Source organism: Micromys minutus (genome assembly GCF_963924665.1).
Source record: "Micromys minutus genome assembly, chromosome: 1".
In the NCBI taxonomy this organism is placed as follows: Eukaryota; Metazoa; Chordata; class Mammalia; order Rodentia; family Muridae; genus Micromys; species Micromys minutus.
In genome coordinates this window covers 231,033,380-231,040,150 of record NC_137969.1, presented here as the reverse complement: position 1 = coordinate 231,040,150, position 6,771 = coordinate 231,033,380, and positions in this window count along the sequence as shown.

Genomic DNA, 6,771 nt, shown 5'->3' with positions numbered 1-6,771 from the left:
GAGATAAGCCAGTGCCCCTATTTTTGTGTGTCTGTCTGTTGATCTGCCTGTAGTAATCTTAGTCTCTCCCCCAGGAGTGTACCTTGGTCCTCATCTCCTTGGCCATCCTAGAGAGGTGATAGGAGAGGGCTCTGTCTCAGCTTCCGGTCAGCGTCAGGGAGGTGGATTTCCTTCTCCCATCTTCATAAATGTTCTGCTGTATGCCTGGTTAGCTCTCCCCAGGAGGCAGAAGAGTTTTGGTAGGGAGGTGACATTGGGGGTTCTTCTCAGAGAAGCCAAGGCAAGGGAAAAGTGACTAGGCTTCTAGAATTTTTTCCATTTTGCCTGCCCAGTCTCTCTGATACTTCCCTGCCAGGCCATTTACTTTCTAGCAATGAAGAGGAGAGGCTTTCGTTTCTGGAGATCTCAGGCAAGGGGAGCATGGAAGATGGCGTTCTTCAGTGGTAATGGACACCTCTTATGCTCTTGGTTCAGCATTTCTGGTGGAAACACCCCAGTGTTCTTTTTGGGGAAACCTAGCTGGCCAGCCAGAATGGAGAGGCCAGAGGGCAAGGAGTGACCTCATCCCATGTGGTTCTGAGTTTTGAGGCTCTTCCTGCCACCTTATTCTAGCAGGGCTGAATCCTATCTCCTCACCCTCTTCTGCTCACCCACCTCTCTCCAGCTGTGGGCCCCTAACTCTGTGTTTAATGCTCAAGGCTGACCTGTGCCTGGGCAGATGGGGGGTGGAATACAGTGGGAAGGGCCCTTGTTCCCATTCCTAACCATCTACACTTTCGTGGTCTGTGCTGTGGTTCTATAAACTCACAAGAAATAAACATGTTCTGTGTGCTGACTCTCCATAACTGGACCTTCTGTGGGTCTTGACCTGTGCCAGATGAAGCTACAAAACACTGGGGCTCAGGACAGGATGGAGGCATGGGGTCAGCAGGCCCAAGGCCTGAATGGGTGGAAGAGGAGGAGCCTGGGAAGGGAAGGCTGAGGCAGTGGTGGTAGAGTTGCTGCGTATCTTGTGTCCAGAATGGCTACGAGGCCACCAAACCCAGCCCTTTTCTCTGGGCACGCAGGGAACAGTTCTGTGTGGGTTTGAGACCATATCCATACCTGCCACCTCAGTCTCCAAAGAGCCACATGTTCCTCATGCTCAGACATTCACCATTAATGCAGAGTTCGCAGTGACCTTGAAGGCCACATGCTGAACATGAGAGTGAAAAAAAATAGCCCTGGCCTAAGTTGTTGCTTGGAGAAGGCACCCAGTCCCCAGCGTTCATTTAGAACTTAATCTGAACAGGATATAACCTTCTCTTTTGTTTGTGCTTGGATGCTCAGTGCTGCGCTTGAGCCAGAATGGGCTAGTTTTGAATGTCTGTTGCCGAGTGAGTCTGTAGCAACTATTTTGAAGGCAGTGGGACTTTTAGAAAGTAGAGTCTGATTGGTCAAAGTGAAGGTGGGAGCCTGGTTCCTAGTTCTGACCCCACCCTTCCCGGTCCACCGTGATATGAAACAGCACCATGACACATACCCACTGCCATGAACTCTACCATATCCCCCACCATGATGGTCCAAAGTCCTCCACAATCAGGAGACAGAATAAACCTGTCAGGCATTTTGTCAGTGCAACACAAAGATAGTGAGATATAACACACAGCACTTATTCCTTGGGGGAAGTAGACCATGGGTCTGGGATGCGAGACCCCACAGGCAAGTGGCTGTGAGGACAGCCTGGGACATGATGGGGCAGCACAGCGTGAAAAGTGACCATTGTCTCAGCAGGTGGATTAGTTCCCCAGAGGCTCCGGGGCTCCAGGAATGCTCCTGTAACCGGCCTGGCAACAGAGTCTTGGGGTAGCTGCCCTGGCTTGGGGCTTCTCAGTATGGGTGGGAGGCAAGCTGGTGGCAGCTGGGCAGTTTTTCCTGTTCAGCCTGGAGGGCAGGGATTGGGGGCAGTGGGGCTGCAGACACTAATTTAGCCTGCGGGGAATGCTGTTCCCACTGTTACACAGAAAGCATTTTCTCCAGCCAGCAGGGTGCAGCAGGGTGGGGCATCGTCCCCTCCCAAGCCCACCTTCATATAACCTAATGACAGTTTAGACTCAGTTTTCTATGCTGGCCTAATGCTCCCAGGCATTTGATGCCCACTAAGGTGACTGGAGTGACCCACTTAGTGAAAAAACACCCTTCTCTGCCCATGTCTTGAACTACCACGTATGTATATGTGCTCTGCCTCAAATACACTACCATTCCGTGTGTGTGTGTGTGTGTGTGTGTGTGTGTGTGTGTGTGTGTGTGTGTGTATAAAAACTATCCCTCTCCTTCCCTCTCCAGCTCCCCCCCCCCCACTTTTTTTTCAGTTCCTTAGAAAAATTCTTCAAAAGAATAGCCTTCTGGCTGCTGAATGGGAATCTACCACAGCCAGATTTTATCTGTTTGCTGACTGAAGCCACCAGTGACTTCCATGTTGCTCGGTTTAAGAGTTATGCTTTCCTTCAGCTAGCTCTTCCTCTCAGCGGTACTTAGAGTCGATCACTTCTTCATGTTTAAATTTCTTCATGTTCATTTTATTATGGAAAATCTCAACCAGCTGTGGAAAGCCAGGGAGTAGTGAGTCCACTTGGACCCCATCTGGCATCACCTAAAGGTTGGCCCTTCCCTGCTCTCTCTTTACTAGAGAGTTTCTAAGCATTCTTTGCCTTGCTGATCTTCCTTAGGCATTTCTAGATAGTCTCTTTATATTTGAACTCAAGAATATGACATCATCACCCTCATTCTCACCCGGATTCCAGTTCCCCTGATGTTTAAAAATCATTGTTCTGCATCTGGTCCATGCTTTGCATTTGGCTAAGCCTTTTAAGTCTTTCCATCTCTGCCAGTTCCCTCCCTCCTTTTCATTGTCTCATGGGAGAAACCAGTTGTCTGTTAACAATATGACCAGCATCCTCTGCTTGACTGATGCTCTGTGGTTCTCTGCCATAGTTCTGTTGTGAGTGGTGAGCCCTGAGGTTCCCTCTTTCCTCCCTGAGGCCCTTCTGGTACTCGCTATTGCTCCTTCCATTGCCCTGTAGACTCTTCTCTCCTTGTGTTGGCTCAGCCTCCGAGGCCCCTCCTCATCTGAGGTTGCTCCCTTTCCAGTCTTGCCCTTTTCCGTGCTTAAACACCATTCCAACTGCCCCTGAGGTTTAGAGATTCCTAACTTCCTTATCCAGCAAGTGGTGTCTCAAATGTAGCACGAGCAAATGCAGTATGCTCCAGGCATCTCCTTCCCAGCCTTCTTTACTGCCTATGTCACTATTGCCAAGTTAGTCTGGATAACATCTTACAGTTACTGGCTTAGGATACTGGCTTCTGGATTTCTCTCTGACCCACCTCTCTCCACACACAAGTCTTCAGCCCTGATGGCGGCAGCATATTACAGTACTTTTTAATTCTTGGCTCTAGCCTAGTCACTATATCTCCTCTCACAGACAGTCCCAGTTGGAATTTCTGTCCCTCATGGTCTACAGTGTTCATCTCAGTACATGAGGGTGTCCTTGGTGACCTTGGAGCTGGGAAGGGGAAAGGGAGCTACTGTTTTGTGGGTACAGAGATGGAAGGTTGTGAATGTGGTGATGGCTGTACATTATGGTAAATCCATTTAGCAGTGCCTAACTGTATACTTAAAGGATAATTAAGATAGCAAGGTTTGGTGGCACACACAGGAAGTCCTAAAGCTCAGAAGACTGAAGAGCTGAACTATAGAGCTGGACTCAATTTGAAAGTAAAAAATGCGAGCTGGAGAGATAGCTCAGTGGTTAAGAGCACTGTCTGCTCTTCCAGAGGTCCTGAGTTCAATTCCCAGCAACCACATGGTCACAGGGTGGCTCATGACCATCTGCACTGAGGTCTGATGCCCTCTTCTGGTGTGCTCTACATAAAATAAATATTTTTAATGTGTATCTTCTCTGGAAAATTAAAAATTACAAAAGACAATCATGCCCTTCTTCTCAGAATCCCCAGTAACCTCCCACATTACCAGGGGAAACTCAAGTCCTAACAGAATCCTACAAGGGCCCCGCCCTCTCAGAACTTGCCTTGGCCCTCTTCTTCCTTGCTCGCTCTGTTTCAGCCTCTCAAGCCTCCCCACTACTCTCTGAACTCTGCCCTTTTTCTTGTAGACTCTTCCAACACCCCATCCCCAGGATCTTATCCTGGATCCCATAAGGGCAAAACTACCCTCCCATCTCCAGCCAGTCCCTTCTCTCTCGACTTGTTCTGTTCTTTCTTCAAAGCACTTATCCCTGCCTGACATCCCATTATGTAACAGGTTTGTTTATTGAGCTTGGAACCTTCTATTGCCTAGGAATGGGCAGGCTGTCATGAAAACCACTCTGGGCTGTGTTTAGAGAAGAGAGAAGAGGCAATTCCTTAAACAGTTGCTGAAGCTGACAAAGCAGAAGGGGCCCTGAGGCCCAGGATGGGGCTCTTGGGACCAAATAACAGTCATATTTATTGCAGAGTAAGATCCATATGACAGAATTTGTGCCCTTCAGTTATTTCTAGCCTGGGCTGATGAGGTCTGCAAGAGTATGTGGTGTCTACTATATTCAGCTGGAGTTTCTGTACCACAGAGGTGACCAGGGACCACCCCAGAACCTTTGCTCCATCTAGGAGACTCCCACTTGTTACTGGGTGATGCTGGACTGCAGGTTGTCAATGCCAAGGGGCTGGCAGATGTTCAGAAACAGTTTTAGTTGGGCAGAGCTGGGAGTTTTGTCTTGTTGGAATCCCGACTCCCCCATGTCCCAGGGCCTCCCACAGAGTGACCTAGAAGCCTGCAGCTGGGCCAGCAGGGATGTTCCTCAGGACAGACTTGAGCTGTCTTCAGAGAGACACCAGGGATAGGGTGGCCAAGAGCTGCTTCTACCTGATCTGGGTTTGAAGGCTTCCAGGCAGAATTTGCAAGGAACCTCAGGCCTTCCTGCTTCTCTCAGGCTGATGGTGCCCTTGCCTGGGTACTACAGTGCCCTGTGGACACAGCCCAGTGACTGACATTCTAGGCCTTTCTGGCACCAAGTCTCCCTCTTGCCTTGTTCTCCACCCTGAATCAGGTATACCCATCACCTAAGACCCCTGTCCTCCTTGACTGTTAGTAAGAAGATCCACTCTTGCATCTTTCTGAGCATCCCCCCTTCCCCCACCTTGGGCTACTCATCCCCTGACATGCAGCTTTTCTTCTGGTCTTTCTGTGCCCCCCCAAAAAAAGGGTGGCAGAATCACCGAATGCTCCAATGCCACAAGCTGGAGGTCTGTAGTCTTCAGGAAGAGACCCCTGAGAAATAGCTGACACTACAGGAGTTTGTGGGTTGTAGGTCCCTGTCTTGCAACAGCTCAATCTGAGACTAAGCATGGTCATCATGCCCTGCCCCTTCTGTTCTTAACACCCCCTTTCCCTGAAACAGCCTTGTATGCACTTGTTATACAAGGGGTGGGACAGCAAGAGAGAGCCTAGACTCATGTCCTGGACTCATGCTACAGTGGGCTTTTAACCTACACGCACAGGTGGGTCAAATGCTTAAGGAGATGGCTCTGTATAGGTGGTGGCAGTACACAGCTACCCCAAGATGGTTATGGTCTGTCCCCACAGGGAGCTGCTGCAAGAGAAGCATTCTCGCCCCAACCTACCCTGTCCTCCACCATGGTTGACTCTGCTCTTCACAGCACACTGAACTCAGGTCTTCTTCCTACTCTAGGGATGAAGGGACAGCCTAGTGTCAGCTACATGGGAGAAGAAGACAAGAGCTCAGGTCTCCTAGCCCAGAGGCATGTCACCTGGTAGGGAACTATTTTCTTCTTGCCACAAAAGATTTACTTAAGCTACTTCTTGTCCTACCCAGGCCTACATGACTGTCCCCAACTCTCCCTGAAACCCACCATCTCTATAGATTATCTTCTCTTCTGTATCCCCAGGTATAGAGGCCTGAACCCTGCCTGGGGTTCTACCTGGGCATGTCCACCTGGAATCTAGCTGACTGCCATCCTGGCTCAGCACTCAGTGAGGTGAGCTACCACTTCAGTGGTCTCTGGGGTGGCATTCACTTGCTGCACAGGAAGAAGGCAGAGTCACTTTCTGTCTCTCTAGTCAACTGGCAACAGTTATCAGGCCTTCCCTTCCTTCTACCCTCTCCTGCTTGACCTGGACCCAGGAAAAGCCCTGGGGAGCAAAGGGGTCCCAGAAAAGGCAATAACAGACATAGACCAGGGTAAGAGTTACGCAGCGAGCTATGCCGCCTTGGCCTGGTGACTTTGGGATTATCTCTTAACAGCTCTGGCTCCTTCTAGGTGGAGAAGGCCCTGTTGGCCCTGAGGCAGAGGCACAGGCCAGCAAAGGTTAGGAGGACTTGTTTATTCAAGGCACAGTCATTCATTAGTAACAAGAAGGTTTAGTATTCTGGCACATTCCTTTAGTGGTAGTAGCTGTGGTTAGTCCACACCCCTCCAGGGCCCCACCCCCGAGGATGCAATGCTGTTGATAGGCACTTTGCTTCCAGAGGCAGCTTAGGGATAGGCAGGCAGAGGTGCGGCTGCTCGAATCCCAGTAAGCCCCCCCCCCCAGGCTCTGTGTCATTCCGGGTCTCCTGGGAGGTATCTCCCTCCAGAAGGGATCAAAGTGGATGGACTGAGTGTGGGGCCATGGTGGGATGATTCGCAATGGGCTGGGATAGCAGGTGCTGAGGAGGGCCTCTAGCAACCTTGCAAACTCAAGGTCCAATCAGGTGGACAGGTCCTGGAAGAACA